Source organism: Rhea americana, unplaced genomic scaffold, assembly GCF_003343005.1.
Source record: "Rhea americana isolate MKP2758 unplaced genomic scaffold, rheAme1 scaffold_2, whole genome shotgun sequence".
In the NCBI taxonomy this organism is placed as follows: Eukaryota; Metazoa; Chordata; class Aves; order Rheiformes; family Rheidae; genus Rhea; species Rhea americana.
Genome location: NW_028186149.1, coordinates 9480610 through 9496411, shown reverse-complemented (window position 1 = coordinate 9496411; position 15802 = coordinate 9480610). Strand labels below are relative to the sequence as shown.

The 15802-nt window shown below is 45.6% G+C and overlaps 1 long non-coding RNA gene and 1 other non-coding gene across 5 annotated transcripts; both read right to left on the bottom strand.

Annotated features, from left to right (window-relative positions):
* Positions 1–42: 42 nt before the first annotated feature.
* On the bottom strand, positions 43–4000 carry LOC146596707 (uncharacterized). Of its 4 annotated transcripts, none has more exons than XR_014895664.1 (3): positions 3974–4000; positions 3416–3621; positions 43–2412 (listed from the first exon to the last, which is right to left on the bottom strand). It is a non-coding gene; the product is annotated as an uncharacterized LOC146596707 (long non-coding RNA). The 4 variants fall into 4 exon arrangements; XR_014895666.1 differs by lacking the exon at positions 3974–4000 and having other exon boundaries at positions 43–1301; positions 1537–2412; positions 3416–3873; XR_014895665.1 differs by lacking the exon at positions 3974–4000 and having other exon boundaries at positions 43–1640; positions 2342–2412; positions 3416–3872.
* Positions 2580–2710, bottom strand: LOC146596708 (small Cajal body-specific RNA 15). The gene has a single exon (XR_014895703.1).
* Positions 4001–15802: the final 11802 nt, after the last annotated feature.

The window sequence follows — 15802 nt, the reverse complement described above, 5'->3', positions numbered from 1 at the left end:
GTTAAAACTATATGAATTCAATGAAGAGTCATTAACAGAGCRGCTTTTCCACAGATTTATTACACATTCATTACAAAATCATTGGTTCTAATTTCCATTCCAAGGGACAGTCAGGAACACAGAGACTACAATTTACAGGGTCCCTACAAATAAACAAAGTCTGATAAAACTTACGAGATTTGAYGTAAAACTATGTGCCATAAGATTGTCCATTCTTCCCCAAATTACCTTAAGAGAAGAAAAATACATCTCCCTGAAAATTTCCTCAAGCTTTAACAAACCTAGGCAAACAGGATCTGAATCTGCCCAATTATTTTGGCAGTGATTGCTACTATCTTCTCTTGCATATTGACTTGTTTTATAAGGCTCAAAATAGTTTAAAAACAGAGCTATGTAAGACAACATCACTTCTTAGCCTACCAGGAATTCATAGGTTTCCATGGGTAGAAAGGGCTGTTACAGTCCTCTGGTCAGACCTCCCATTAAGCAGGTCAGAGAATTTCAGTTGCTGTGCCTTGCAGTGAGCCTAACAGCTGGCATCTGCCAGCCAAAGGTAGGTTTGCTGGCAACCACGGCCAATGCATAGTGCGTGTGGAGGCAAAGCCCTGCTGACACTGGCAAGGCCGTACCACAGAAAAGAGGTTAAACCTCTGTCAAGGTGTGACCTACTGATGATAGCACCACACCTCAAGGTGTTCTAGAGCTTCATTTTATTTGCTTAAAAATTTATGCCTTGATTCAAGGTCCAGCTTCTACCCACTGAAGCATCTATTTATCTGCTAAATCAAAAGCCACAGTCCTCTTTACAACTAGGAAAAAAAAACATCTGAAAGGAGCAAGACACACGTACCAGAGCAGAAGTATTAGGACAACTAAATCCCCTAAGGAAGCCCTTAAGTAGAAGGGCTGCTACTCTGGTGCAGACATATATTCTTTTGTGAACAGCTCCATATGACACCACTCCCCACTAAGAGCTTTCCACCCAAAGTGTTTAATTCACACCTGTATTCTAGCACCTGGATTAGCTGTTCACCTCAGATGCTACAGGAGCTCAGTCCAGAAGATTTTCCAGTTGATAAACTCTCCTGGGGGTCTCCCAGACTTCACAACCATTTCTTAGGAGCACTGCAAGGATGGATTCACTGAGCCAGCCACAAGGTGCTCTGACACTGTGGGAGTCGGACAAGCTTGGTCATTACACTGCCAGCTTGATGAATCAGCTGGACAACTCAAGCCCGATGGCTGTATATGGAGCAACCTGCTGAGGAGTATGTGGCTATCGCCAGAAACTGTATATAGGACTGTTAAGGTAGTGAAGAGAAATACCCAAAGAAAGGACAAATAAGTAATAATTAGCTACCAGGTCAAAACCAACATTTAAAATGAGCTTGCTGTGTTTCTGTTTAATAAAAGCTTCACCTGTTAGGCATAACTCAGAAATTCCCTCCCTTAGAAACCCTCAACTGTCACTTAAATATTTATACAACAAAGTAAAAAGCACAAACTGAATTTTTTAAAACTGTCACTGTGAATTACCTATACATAAATCCTTTATAGGGAGGCCACCGTTTTCGTTACACAGTCCGTTGATCAGACCAGTATGGCACCCAAATCCTGGAAATCACATCAACTTCATATGTCTGCATGAATCAAACCAGATAAAGAGAAGTGCAGTACACCTGTAAAACTGCTAATAAGGGCCAAACTCTATGCAGAACTAGAAGCTGTATTTGACAGTAGCAGGGAGTCTCCTTCTGAAGTCAGAGGGCATTAACAGGTCCAATATAGCACTCCAGAGCAAACTAAGACCAACTTACTCAGTTTAATTAGAATCTTGGGTAGTAGAACGCTTATCTTCAAGAACTGTGCAGTTACTGATTATCTCATTTCTATTCACCAAAGGGTGTCTCAAATAAGGAAAAAACTCAGCTCTCCTCTGTGRCTTCACTACAAGAACTTTGGCTCACTGCTGAAGGAGATCATGCGGAAGGGCAACAGTCAGTTTAAAACAAGTTGCCCTTGTTTCTGACAAGTTATCTTCTGCGAGATATATTTTTTCCTTTTATCTGCTGGCATTTTTCTTCTCTTCCTTTCTCTATGTGCACACAACCGGCTGCATTCACACAACCAAAAGTATTTTAGACCATTTTTTCCAATTCCCTTCTGTTCTCAGATTTAAAATACCAGTATGCACCATCACCACTGGATGGCATCACATGAAGCCCTTTCACAAGACTGCACTGGTTAACAGATAGGTTAACAAGACCATCTCCTGCACAGGCGCTATCTATTGCTAAACAGACATTAGTAAGCAGACAGTTACAGTTTCCAAATTGGTTACCGTAATCCATCACTGTGTCCAGTGTCCCTCATCACCCAGTCCCGGAGCCAGGAGCAAAGGAATGTATGGAGCTGGGAAGAAATGCACATGGTAAGACAGCATCAAAAGCACAAATGCAACAATAGGCAATGTGACTGTCCTAAAAAATGCTTTCGTGTGTACTGTTAAAATATAACACCCCACCACTTTCTAAAGAAACACTTATCCTCTAACTTGCTCCCTCTAATTGTCACAGAAACCTTGTAGGTAGAGGAAGTAGGTCCTGACTCCATCTCACAGACAGGCCTTGTTCTTCCACCGTTTCATTTAGGAGGATAGTATCAGTAGAGTCAATACAACTTCACTGGCTCCACTTTCTTAGTCCTCCAGATGAATCTCCCTAAGAAACTCTTGGGAGGTCTCAGGAACTGATTGCGCTCTCCTGAAGGAGACTTCAGAGTCTAACCATACGGCTTGCCTTCCTTCCCTGGAAAGCAATTCCTTACTCCTTCCCTCAATCTCAGCTGTATTTCTCTAACTGCCCGTTTCTGTTTTCCAGCAGTAATTGATATTAGTTATTAGCAATGCACAGCAGAGCAGCCAAGAGACCATGCAAAGGTTGCACTTCGCTTCCCATCCAACCCCAACTGAGCATCTGGACTCACTTCACATTCAGTTTTCATTGAACTGGTCTCTAGACAGCCCTAGAGATAACGCTGACCTGTAAGTTTTGGTTAACTTTTCTCTCAATTGTATTTCTGCTGGTCTATACTGGGGCTCCGCTGTCCTTGCCCCAGTTCACCTAAACCTCTTCCAAGCAGACTCAGTGTTTATGCTGATGTCTTCTGCTCTGACACAGGTAACACCAAGGCCATGAACTGCTTCATGAAACAGTCATAAAGAGCTACATGCTCTGCCAAGATGATGCTCATCGTACAACCAACCCCTCGTGTGCAAACACCAAACTGTGGCTTAAACACAGCAGAAACGGAAATGATTTCGGCAGTAAAGCGAGGACCCGAAGCCATTTCCTAGGAGCAAAGCCACCGGGAGCCCCTTCCCACACGCAGCGCTGCCCGCCGCCGCGGCGCTCACCTGGGAAAGGCCGCGGGCAGAAACCCCGGGACGGCCGCAGCGCTTTCTGCGAGCCGGATCCCCACCGCGGCGGCGGAGCTGCCCCAGCGACGAGCCCGCGCTACCGCCTTAACGCGGACGGAGGCGGCGGGGCACACACGCGCCCCGGGGTCGGCTCACCGCTCCCGCGCTGCGCTGCGGCGGCCACGGCTCGGCGCTGAAGGGACCTGTGCGAGCGCAGCGGGGAAGGAAAACACCGTCAACAGCAGGTAACCGCTCCCTGACCGGCCCGGGGCCGCGCGGCGGCGGCGGCTGCGCCCCRGCCCCGGCCCTGAGGCGAGCGCCCCCGTGGCCGCCATCTTGCTCCCCCACCCCCCGCGGCCACGAGGACCGTGAGGCCGCCCTGGAAACCGCCAGGAAGCCGCGGGGAGCGGGCAGAGACCCCCCCGCCGCGCCGAGGAAGATCCCCACTCTCCCCCGCCGCGCCGCGCCGCGCCGCACCGAGCCGAGCCGAGGAAGCCCCCCCGCCGCGCCGCGCCGCGGAAGGCCCGGCCTGCCGCCGCCGCCGCCATTTTCTGCCGGCGCGGGGCGGTGCCCGGCCCCGGCGCGACCGCCCGCTCGGCCGCCGGGGGCGGGCGCCGGGCGGGGCCCGCGGCTTGTCTTGCTCCTTCCCCCCCTACACACACACTTTTTTCTTTTCCCGCCTTTGTAACTTTTGAAATCTTCGAGCTGGCGTCGTTTACCGCGGCCGGGTGGAACAGCGTGCGCTGGGGGGATTGTTACTCTTTCCCGCGGGAGGCCCTAGCGCGGGTGACCCCTCCGTTCGCCCGGCCGAGGCCTCCGGGCCCGGCGTCGAGCACCATGCAGCAAATCGCTGCTGCCCAGGCGCCCTGGAACCGCTAATTAATAAAGCAGATCTGTAGGAACAACCTGGGATGGCTCCCTGCCTGGGAAGAGGCAGTAACTTTGGAAAAGGGAACAGCACAGAGGCTGCGCCTGGCACAGGCGGGACAGGCTCAACCGAGCTGGGCGGCAAGAGCGGGCTCTGGCTTTCAGGGCCTGTTTCCGTTTCAGTAATACAGTATTTTCCAGAGGAGTAATTTTTGACCAAGTCTAAGTCCACTGCTTACTGTAGCACACCTCATTTTAAGATAGTTTCATGTTTTTTACTGCCTAACTGCTTTATCCCTACAAAGGCTCTGTTTGTTAAGTCCTTTATTTCCTCTAACAGCCCTCCAGATGCTACCATAATTTTTAACACCTGCTTGTCCTGTCTGTCTCCTTCTGATAAGAAGTGTTTGATCCTGCAAAGATGTAAGCATTTGAATAACATCCTGCTCCCAGGGTTGGGCGAGTGATTTCCTTTTCCCTCAGGCCCTGCACTGGGCACAGCTCTGGCAGGGGCTGAATGAGAGCTGGTGAGCTCAGAGGTTGCAGCAGCAGCCAGGTTTTCACGAGCAGCCCTGGAAACCACGGTGCAGTTGCTGACTTACTTTAACACCTGTGTCAGGTGTTACATAGCCCCCAAATCAGCCCGCATGGACACTGATCATCCAGGTTGGGTTGAGTTACAAACGGCATGTAGAATCCCTTTATTTGGGTGTATTTTGCAGCTACATGGAGACACTCTCAATCTCTAAGCAAAATTCCTTGTGTTACATTTACAGTCTTTTAAAGCTCATAGTCAGAAAATGGCCTAGGATACTTCAAACCTCCCCCTACTACCCGTTTTTCTCCCATGCTGAGCTGAAAGTTGTAGATAAATGTGTTTGCTGTGCCCRTTAAGTGAGACTCAAATATTTCATGGTTGCCTATGTAATAAAATGCTTGTTGAAATGAACATTATATGGCCTGGTCATCTGTAGTATGAGTTTATAAAGCTTTCTTGTAGCAAGACTTAGTAGCAGGCCTGCTCAGCTTTTCCTGCTTCCAGCTCTGCTGCAGAATAAAAATTGTGAAGCCACAGTAAGTTTCCATGCAGCACAGACACCCCCCAAACCAGATGGTAATGGGGAAAGAGGACTTGGTGTGGCTTCACTGCACTGGTCAGCACCTGGTTTAATTGGATTCTTACCCACATTGCAATACATTATCCAAGTCCTTCTGCCTTTGCTGGTCCTTCTGTGCTGCTGTGTACTTCTGGGTCCGTACCCTATGGATCTTCATGTGGCAATGGGCTGAGTCGGGCTTGTGAGCTTCCCGCTGTGACCGTGGGATGGCACTGGAGGGACGCGTCACCTAGTGCACATTCTTCTGGTGAAAGGGACAGGTTACTGATATCCTGTGCCACCCTCCACAGCAGTGGGCTGGGCTTGAAGGCACTGCTGAAGTCCTAGAGAAGGTTTTGTGAATGGCTGTCAGATGGGGATGAGAAGCAAGACAGGTGTAAGGGGTGGTTAAAACATACCATGGTGAGGAAAGTCTTGAAAAAGTATCTGGTGCTCAGATACTAGCTTTCAGTATGGGCATAGGCTTCTATGACTCTGGGAGGATTTTGGTATCCTCTTGTTACATGAAATTGTTTCATTTCTTAGAGGTTGTCCCAACAGAGTCAAACTGGCCAGCCAACCATGAAGCTGTATTTGTGCGTTTCCCCCTTTCGGCAGCAGTGAGTCGTTAGAAGGGCTCAGCTGCTCATGAAAGTGCAGCTGTTTTGCTCTCTTCTGATTCAGCTGTATGCTTGTGTTTCACTGCACTCATAACCCCCCAGGCCTCCCAAGGACTGTCAAAGGCAGGAAAAACAGACATGGGAGAAAAGACCTGGGAGTGGATGGTCACTGAGGCTCAGCACGGAGGCAGCTGTTACCCATAAGGTTAGGCTGCGGGGTTTTATTCATGACTTTTTATTCTTGCACAAAGGAAAGAACTAGCCTTGAGAAAAAGAGCARTAGTCATAAAGCACCTCTACACTCTCCATATTCTTGTGATAAAAAAGCTCTGCTTGGTCTCAGCAAAAGAGAAGCAGTTGCTCATCAGACTTTTCTTCCGAGCAATGTAAACACTTTGCCTCCTGCCCTTGAAATGGCTTATCAAAGAGCAATATCTAATCAAAGTCTCTTTCAAGCCTGGGCTAACTACTATTTGTGCTGTTATTAACTTAAGGCTGTTTGGGAATGGGAGGTAGGGGGCTTTGATTCCTCTGACATGAAAGCTTTAAAGAAGAGAAAGAAGTCACAGTATCGACCTGTGATGCCACTGCATGTAGATAAAAGCCTAGCTGTCATTTTTTTTCCTGCAGAGCCTCACCGTGACTTCAATGGCTTGACTTCAGGGTCATTCAAGCCTGATTTATGAGCTGCAGCTTTTCCACTCTGGTCTCACAGAGCATGACCTTTCTTCTGCACCAACATCCCCACGCTAGCTTGGAAAAGGTCACATTGCTCCCATCCCCGTACATGGAAGCACGTGGTTTAAAGTGATGATCTTATTTCCAGTCCTGTTAAGCCCCAAACTTTTGAGCATGCCCGAAGAGATCAGTTGTATTGACACACAGGAAAGGACACTACAGAAGTAATTACGGAAGTAATCTGACTTCCTCACAGCCTATCAGACTTAAAAGAAAGCCTACTTTCCTAGTGCAGAACTTCACAGCAACCATTTCAGTTTCAGCAGCCTCATGGTTACAACCTATTCTCTTGCTTTGCAATCCTCTTTATGTACATTAACCCTGCAGTTAATATGTGGCTTGTAAGAGAGTGAAATAAGCCAGAAAGGTCAAAGGCTAGACAGACAAGATCTGTTTAAGTTTGATATTACTTTTTTCTTTGCTTCACATGGAAAAGCAACTGTCAGCTTTTAGGCTGCGCTGTGTCCTTTTGGTCCCTCAGCGGCTTTCTGTATAAGGATAGTGTATCTTGGCTGACACTGACTGACTCAGTTGCAATTCCAGTTTCTCCAGGGCCTTGACATGATTTCAGTCTGGTGATGGTCCCTAGCTTGCATCCCTAAATAGTCTTGTTATGGCTGGAGATAGTAACTTTAAGATTTTGCCGGGGATTCTGAGGAAGAAAATGGAGAGACAATAAACATCATCAGTGTTATTTGTGCCAAGAGCGCTAGATTAAGCTTGCGCTTTTTAAAGACTTATTTTGGGTGATGATTGCTATTTTATGCTTCTCCTTTGTTTTACTTTCTGGCAATTGGACAGGTGAAGCACAAGCTGTCTCAAGAGCTGAGTCTTCTATGTTGACACAGCCACAGAGGCCACCCTCTGCACTGGGTGATGCCCCATTCTGTGACCGTGAACACACTGTCCTTCCTTCACAGCGCCGTTTTGGGCCCTGGGCTGGGAGAGACTCTGCCGCTACWGGCGTACAAACAAAACACACGCTCTTGGTCACTGCCCTGCACTGCYGCTTCGCTCCAGCCTGAGGAGCTGAGAGCAGCCACCGTGTTGCTATGTGCAGCCTCTGGCCTGCTGGATTTGCAGGCAGTGCGGAGGCCTGGGGTGTGCAGGCTGCTGAGCGGAAGGGACGGAGCGGGTCCTTTCCATTGCCTAATTATCATTAGATGCTTTTTAAATGGCTTGTCCGAGTTAACTATGCAGTGGAGCGAGAAAGTTAAAAAAGTACTAGTCAGGTATTTCATAGAATAGGATGCGATAGAAAAGTATAGAGGGCAATTGTGGCTGTTGAAGGTGATAGGAAGGAAGGGTAATAGCTGATACAGTGATCTAACCCTTCTGCCAGCTGAGCACTGAAAAACAAATTCATCAGCACAGACTTAGCAGCACCGTGCATGGCTGTTGTTTGGAGCACAGACCTCCACAACTGACTTCACCACTCTGATACAAACGCATATATATTCTTTACCCACAATATTGAAAAGGAGTAACCCTTGTACTGTACTTACAAATAAGAGTTAGGTTATAGTTCTCTTTGTATAACAGTAAACAAGAAACTAAGTAAAAACCAATACCAAATATCACCAACAAAGCCAGCTACAGTGCTAAATAGACTGCATCTCTGGTAGCAAACACTGCTCCATCAGKCGTACTGATGGTAGAGGTGTGAGTAAAGAGCGACTTTGTTCTTGCCACGAAACTCCACCGTTAGAGCTCCATAGGCAGAAGCTTGTTTTCTCATCACTCTTATCTCCAGCTGAACTACACCCAGAGTGAAGTGAGCCTAGTTTATGTTAGACCTGGTAGGGGTGACACAGCCACGCAGGACCAGCCCCTCGCTCTAGGGAGCTGTCTGGCATCACGTGTAGCATCTGCCTATGCTCCATCAGACCAAACGTTGTAGTTCCACAGGGGGATTTTTTTTTTCCTGAAGAAATATGTGACAGTTATAAAGAGTTGGTCTGTGCAGGAGAACTGTGCGCTTACAGCACCAGCATCAAACCAAAGAAAATCTAAGCTCCGGGAGTAGCAGCTGGTCAGAGTAGATGGAAGAGGTCTGAACTTTATTCAGCCCATATCATTTCAGGTACAGAATATARCCATCCGACTGTGTATTTGCAATCAGGCCGGGGGCAGACTTAGTGCAGAAAGCCAAAATGATCTGAAAGGTGGATCTGTGGGTAAAAAAAGTAACAGCTTAGAGGCAGAATAGGGGCTGAACTAAGCCAGTGAGAGAGAATTATAACTTGAAACGAGTATGTTAAGGTGTTTTACTTGCAAGTTCTGTGGCAGAGCTTGGCAGACTCTTCTCTGTGTGATGCTCAGCTAAAAAATAAAAAATAAAAAACCCCTGCTTTTTAAGACTATCTTCTAGAAACTCTGTTGACTCTTCTTGCAACAAAAGCAGCACTAACACACAAACACTACTTTCCTAGTACATACTGAGCCAGATTTAAATATATCACTGATATTTACTTAACAAATATTAGGTATGTACTCTGGTGTGGTTCAAAGAGCATTTTTAAAACAGCTTATTTCAAAACAAGGCATTTTGTTTTCTTTTCCTTTTTTTTTTTTTTTTTTTTTTTTCCTGGCATGATGGTGTGGATACAACTTTCTGCTTTCTGATCTTGGCTTGTCAGAGGTTTGTCGTTATATGGACAGCACATATTTGCACTGAGCATGCCAGCATGGATTTTTGTAGGCAGAGAAAGGCTGCTTGGTTTTAGGGCTTGGTTGTATGGGTGGGGAGGTATTTAGTTCTGCTGTAGTGATGTCCTGAACCCTGTCTGTTCATGCAGTTGGATGCTTTCTCCCTGTCTACCCCTAAAGCGRTGTCTGATGTTATACATACCATTCTCAGTGCAATCACGGCCTCGGTGTGTTTAGGCTGGGCGTCTTGCCTCTTTCCCAACGCTTGCATTCACACTGTATCTTTGCAGTCCTACTTAACCGGATGGCTGAAATAGCTGGCCCCACGCACCGCTGGGGACAGGCCTGGACTCAGCGTGCGCCCTCCCTTGGCACTCAGCACTCCCGTTGCTCTCTCTGAAGTTRGGAGACAGTGGCAGGTAGGAAGGATTTCTCGCTTCTCAGGAGCTCTGACTGGGATCTCTGTAAGGTGGCAGTGACAAACCGTTATGAAGGCTCTTGCTTTCTAAATTTCTCTTCCCACATTCTTTGTAAGTCAGCATGGCTCAAACCAGAGCCCTCAAGAGCAGTCCGGTAGCCCCCAGGTCTAGGCTAAGGTTTCTGCTGGATGGCATCAGACAAGCCACTGTGCTTCTCTGCAACCTTTTTTACTCATTCACAAAAGTGCTATGTGGGTCTTTTTGTAAAGCACTTAGGGATCTTTCAAGAAAAAAATTCCTTGTGAAGAAAAATATTAGCAGCAAAGTAACATCTTTTTTCTTTTTTTTTCTTTCTTTTCTTTTCTTTTCTTTTCTTTTCTTTTCTTTTCTTTTCTTTTCTTTTCTTTTCTTTTCTTTTCTTTTCTTTTCTTTTCTTTTCTTTTCTNTTTCTTTTCTTTTCTTTTCTTTTCTTTTCTTTTCTTTTCTTTTCTTTTCTTTTCTTTTCTTTTCTTTTCTTTTCTTTTCTTTTCTCCCCCCCCCCTTTTTTTTTAAGACAAAAGGAGACAGTTCTCACTGGAGGTGCAAAGCAATATTCCTAGCACATCCTATGCTTCAAATACCAAGGCAAGCCAGTCAAGCATACTCCAATTCATCTTTGCATCTGAGGACAAGCCATACCTYCTCCCAAGGACCCAGAGAGCTGCAGGATCACTAGGATGACATATACCCTTGGTACAGAGCACACTGTACACTGAGCTTGGTGCTCAGCRTGCTCAGGTTCAGCTAAGAGCTGATGTAATGAGCCTAGTGAAGGATTTACATCAAGTGCCACTTTGGAGTATTAAAGACAGATAGGAACAACTTTTTGTTTGAATAGTTACACACTGGCTAAATTCCTCCTTTAATTTCAAAACCAGGCAATCACCTTTTTCACTTCCTGCCTAAAACTGTGCGTGTCAGTGCACTATTTCTCCATCCCAGGAGAAATGTATGTGATTAAAGGATGAAGTAACTTCTGTTAATTACTAGGGACTGAACTGTGTAAGATTATCCTAGCTCTAGCAATGACTCTTGTCACTCGAGGGGGGGAGCAAGCAAACCAAGAAAAGAGAGATTCAAGTTTCAACAAGTGTCCAGGCTGCTTGTATTTGCTCATTTAACCCCAAAGGCAGAGARGCCTGGGAACACTCCTAAACTTCGTTTTGCAGTATAAAAGTGTGGGAGTGCAGTATGAAAGACTGTGCATACACATCCACACTGCAAGCAGTAGTGATGCACCCCTCACAAACTGTTTTAGTTAGTATGTTTATACTCTCCTTCTGTCTGTGGATGCTACTGAAAGGCTTTCAGCCATTATGTGGTATTTTTCCAGGTTTACTTTAACTTGAATCAGAAAAAGAAGATGGTATTGTGCTAACTGTTGTAAGCAGCAAGAATCTAGTTGAATGGCAGGATTTAGACATGGTGTTAGGGCTCCGTGTTTGAGGGCGATCCAAGGCCAGTGGAAGTTAAGTGAAGTACTTCTAGCAAACTGTATCAGAAGAAAAATGGAAGACAGAAGACAGAAGGGAAAACTGGAATATGAGAAGACCAGATTTATTTTTCTGGCCGTAGAAGACTTACTACTGAACCACAGACAGAGCTTTAAGGTCCAGGACCTCAAAGGTTTTTGGAAGCCTCAAACCTATTTTGTTTAGTGGCTTTGGGTCTTCTGGCCTTTTCTAACGCAGTTGCCTGGCACATTAAAGAGACTGGTAAGACATAGCTACACTGGGCTTGCTAAATTCCCTGAGGTTTGCTTGGAAAGTGTAGGGAGGAGATTCTTAAAGATCTTAAACAAGAAAAAACAAAGCATGAGAGACGCTTTGCCTTAGTAACATTCAAAGYAGGCAGCCAGAGAAAGCACTCAGTGGACTTCAGTGCAGAAATCCTTTGCCCACTGAGCCACAGCTTCAATAAAACAAAAAATATCTCCAGCACCTTGACATTCCCTTTCATCCGAACCAGCAGTACAGGCTGCGCAGGGACATGGTGGTAATTTGAAAGCTTGTTTTCTGCATCCAAACACCATGTCAGCCTGAAATGCAATCCATCCTGCTATCGCTTAACGAGGCCCCTGGGACGGCTGTACCTTGGAGGCATGATGTCACGCATCAGCAGAGAGATTATTTGTTTTGAAGCTTGTGAATAGCTCTGAGACTCCATTTCAAAGTGCTTCACGCAGAGTCATGACTCAACCACTTCTGGTCTCATAGAAGGACACAACGGACTACAGTTTCCCTGTGCTGTTTCTGAGCACCCTGCGAGGGATTAGTAGATATTTAATTTTATTATCCTTTATTTTCTTGTATGAAAGAACAGCTTTGTCATTGCTTGAGTTCCTTCACATTCATGACACATTTTCTTAAGTGTCCTGTCAGCGATGTCTCTATTGAGATGAGTGGAAACAGCTACAGAGAAAAGCAATGGTGCAAAAAGCTAGGCATCCATTCCATTTCAGGTGATTTTTTTTTAACTATATTCACTATATTCAGCCATTGGGAAAACTGTAGTGTGAAAGCCAACTTCAGGCCTGTGACGAGCTAGCTGTGGACAGCACCTCTCCTTCCTCTGTTCTAAGAATAAGCCGTTGCTACGCAGCATTTTGTACCTGTCTCTTGAAGGGTCTAAGACATTCCCCTAGGACACTTCACTGAGGAGCCAACGTTTTTCTACTAGATCGTAATAGTTCCAGACTTCTCTGGAAGTAACTAAAATGACGGCCAGGTTTAGCAGCAGTATTGCCAGAATGAAAAATAGAGCCTGGAAAATAGAGCTAATAATTCTAAATGGGTCATTTAATACTGGATGCTGAGCCTTATTCAATTTAAAAACACAAAGCTTTAAGATTAAAACCCTAGAGGGAAAAAGACCTCTCCCTCATCCTGGCTACATTGGAATTAACACTTGTATTAGCATTAAACCAAGAGTAAATGAAAAGTATAGACACTATATGAAACTGTCAACCTATCTGAAGCTGAGAATGATTTCAAGCATACTCTGTGAGTTTATTCCAAAGTTCTCCCTTCTGCCGTGAAGGACCTTTACTACATCAATAAACCYACATTTTCTGTCCCAAGAAGAGTTCAGCCACTGGGTGATAGTTCAAAAACAAGAGCAAAGATACTGAACTCCACTGAACTAAACTAAAACCTTGTTCAGAGCACAGGGCATTTGATGTTGATGTATAGTCTTGGAGAAGAAAGAAAGGGGATCTGGAATGGCGAAGAATTTGCAGTGAGAKCCAGAGACATCTAGATCCTGGAGCAATGAATGTCAGACCTGAGCTTTTACTGTTTCACAAAAAAAGAACCTTCCAGTTCCCTGGCCAGCAGCCTGGACTCTCCCCACCACGAAGCTCACGCAGCCTCCACTGCCCAGGAGGCTTAAGATGTATTTGCTCACCATAAGTCTTCACATTTTTTTTCCAAACACCCTTCTGGAGCCATGCAGTGACTCCATCACTACAAAAAACTGGCGTAACTCTCCAAAGGATTTTTTTTTTTTAACTAAAAATTAAAGTTTGTCTCTAGGTAATGCAACAGGCTATCAGACACTGGGTTAATCTATTTAGTCCTAAAATCAGGTTATTTGATAGAGTGGAATGAAATGAGACAAATGTCTAGATTTACTTAGTTCTTTTCTAAAGTCTTTGAAAAAAATGTCTAGTTTTATGGTAGGCTAAACTGCAGAGGTAGGAAAACRAAATCCCGCACCAGGAAACCAGAGAGAGATACCAGAACTAGAAAGATGATAGAATTACCTCATGTATTTTAAAAATGATAATTTAAAAAAGGAGCTACTCCCTGTGATCTTTTAACCTATTTTGACCTCCTGATCTTTATTTAACAAAAAAATGCTAGAGTCCTCTGCCAATTCATAGCTCACTCAACAGTATTTTTAGCCTTATTTTTACAAACCTGTTGTCAGAAACAGAAACAATCGGAGTGAATCCACCCTTTTCTGATGCCCTTTTGCGCAGCATTTGGCCTGCCTGCCTGCAGACAGGGACAATGAACACGAGAGGAAACCGAACAGGAAAGGTGGGAGGTGGTGTGGGATCAAACTGGAAACAGCAGTGTTGAACCGTGTAGCTCAGCTCTTCRGTTATGCTTCGTACAAATCCCAAGATACAGGTTAGGCATCTGTATGCTACTTTCGCATCTCCCTAATGTTGATGTTTTGGAGACCCCTGAAGCTCCTGACATAGTTTTATCATTCAAATTATCTGTGGTTCTAAGAGATTATTCTAGCAGTCAAAGATTGCTGAACACATCCTCCTAAATTAAGAGGCACAAAAACACGTGCAGACTAATTTGGGATTTGTCCTATGTCACAAGAGCAAAACGAAGAAGGCTGTGGGAAATGTGGTGCAACACATGGAGATGGCTGCGAGACTAGAAGGGGACGTTTCTGTAGGCAGGAGGAGAGAGCAAATCCCCTGAACAGTACAGAGCTGCCAGATTGAAAAAGCAAGAGAAATGCGATCTGGAGAAGCTGGCTGGGAAAACGTCTTGGGTGAGGGTCAGGCATGGTAGTTCCAGATTTCCTTTAATCACAATCTGTCCCTGGCAAGAGCAAAATTTAGAGGGACAACAAAATGGGCAGGGCTGCATTCAGGGGCTGCAAATTAGCATTTTACTGTAAAGTTATTGTACAGCAGCAYAGGCAGGAATCTGGCTGATACAATAGGCTGATCAGGACAGCTCTACACTCCAAGTAACGGCACTAAAGATACAGTATGCATCTCAGGGAATTAATCATATTGATCACATTTTTGCAATGACGACGCATCAGGCGTTTTTTATAGCAGATTAAATGAACTGCTTTTACCATTCATTAATACAACCAAGTGCATTAATACACCTATGAAGAAATATTTTTACTCCCTTCCTGCAGACATTCTCTGGACCCATATGCTATTACTTTTCCTCTCCTATCCTCCTTGCAGCAGACAAGTAGAGACATTAGAGACAGTGTAATGTAGCTTCYCCCTAATGGAGCTGGAGAGTAGCTTTTCCCTGAATAAAGCACAGGAACCTGCGTGCAGTGGAAGAGATTAACACCAGGTGGCAAATTACAGCTGATTACAATAGATGCATGTATCTGGAAACACAATGTAATCTTGTCAGGAAAACAAAGCATCTGGCAGCCATCTCTCCCTCTTGTTCCCCTTCTTGGAAACGAGGATACTTCATTCTTTAGTTTTGAATGGGAATATATCCGTTCCTTCAGTAGCAACTGTAGAAGTCCTGGAAGACTGACAAAGATGCCGTACCCTCGACCAGGACCCCACTCCCGCTGTCCTGCTGTTATTGCTGAGCTAATGCTGGAGCCTGGGTGCTCCTAGGCAGGGTCTCAGCCCTACTGGGCTAGGCAGTATTCAAGCACAGAAGAACRAAAGGGAATTACTGAAGGGATTTCCCTGCCCTCACAGCATATAAACCTCATACCAGATAGGAAGGGAGCGCACACAGGCAGAGAGAAGGCAGAAAGGCATGACTCCAACCTGCACAGTGGTGAGCTACGATCGGTGATAGCCTGTGTCCCATCAGCTCGGAGATGAAGGAGAAACACAGAYGCAGGTGACAGCTGGAGAGATCGTCGTTCCTTCCTTACCTGCTTTAAGGTTCCTGCTGCGGCAGCCCCTGAAGCGCTCCACTGGCCACTTGTGCTTCTTTTTTTCAGGAGTGGTCCAAAAAGTCCTTTCTCAGGCAATTGCCTCTGAATAGACATAGCAATTCCTTCGGAGCTCGTGGAGTGCCTTCCTGCCTACCAAGAAGGCCTTTCAGTCCTTCAGSAGAACACGGCATTACACTGCTTTTAGATGTGCTGGGTCTTGTCCAAGGACATAGAGGACATTTTTGATAGTTTAAAAAAGGGCAGGCCTCAGACTCAGGGACTAGCAATATGCCACCTTTCATCACCCAGACGCCAATCCAACCCCCCAGCTCG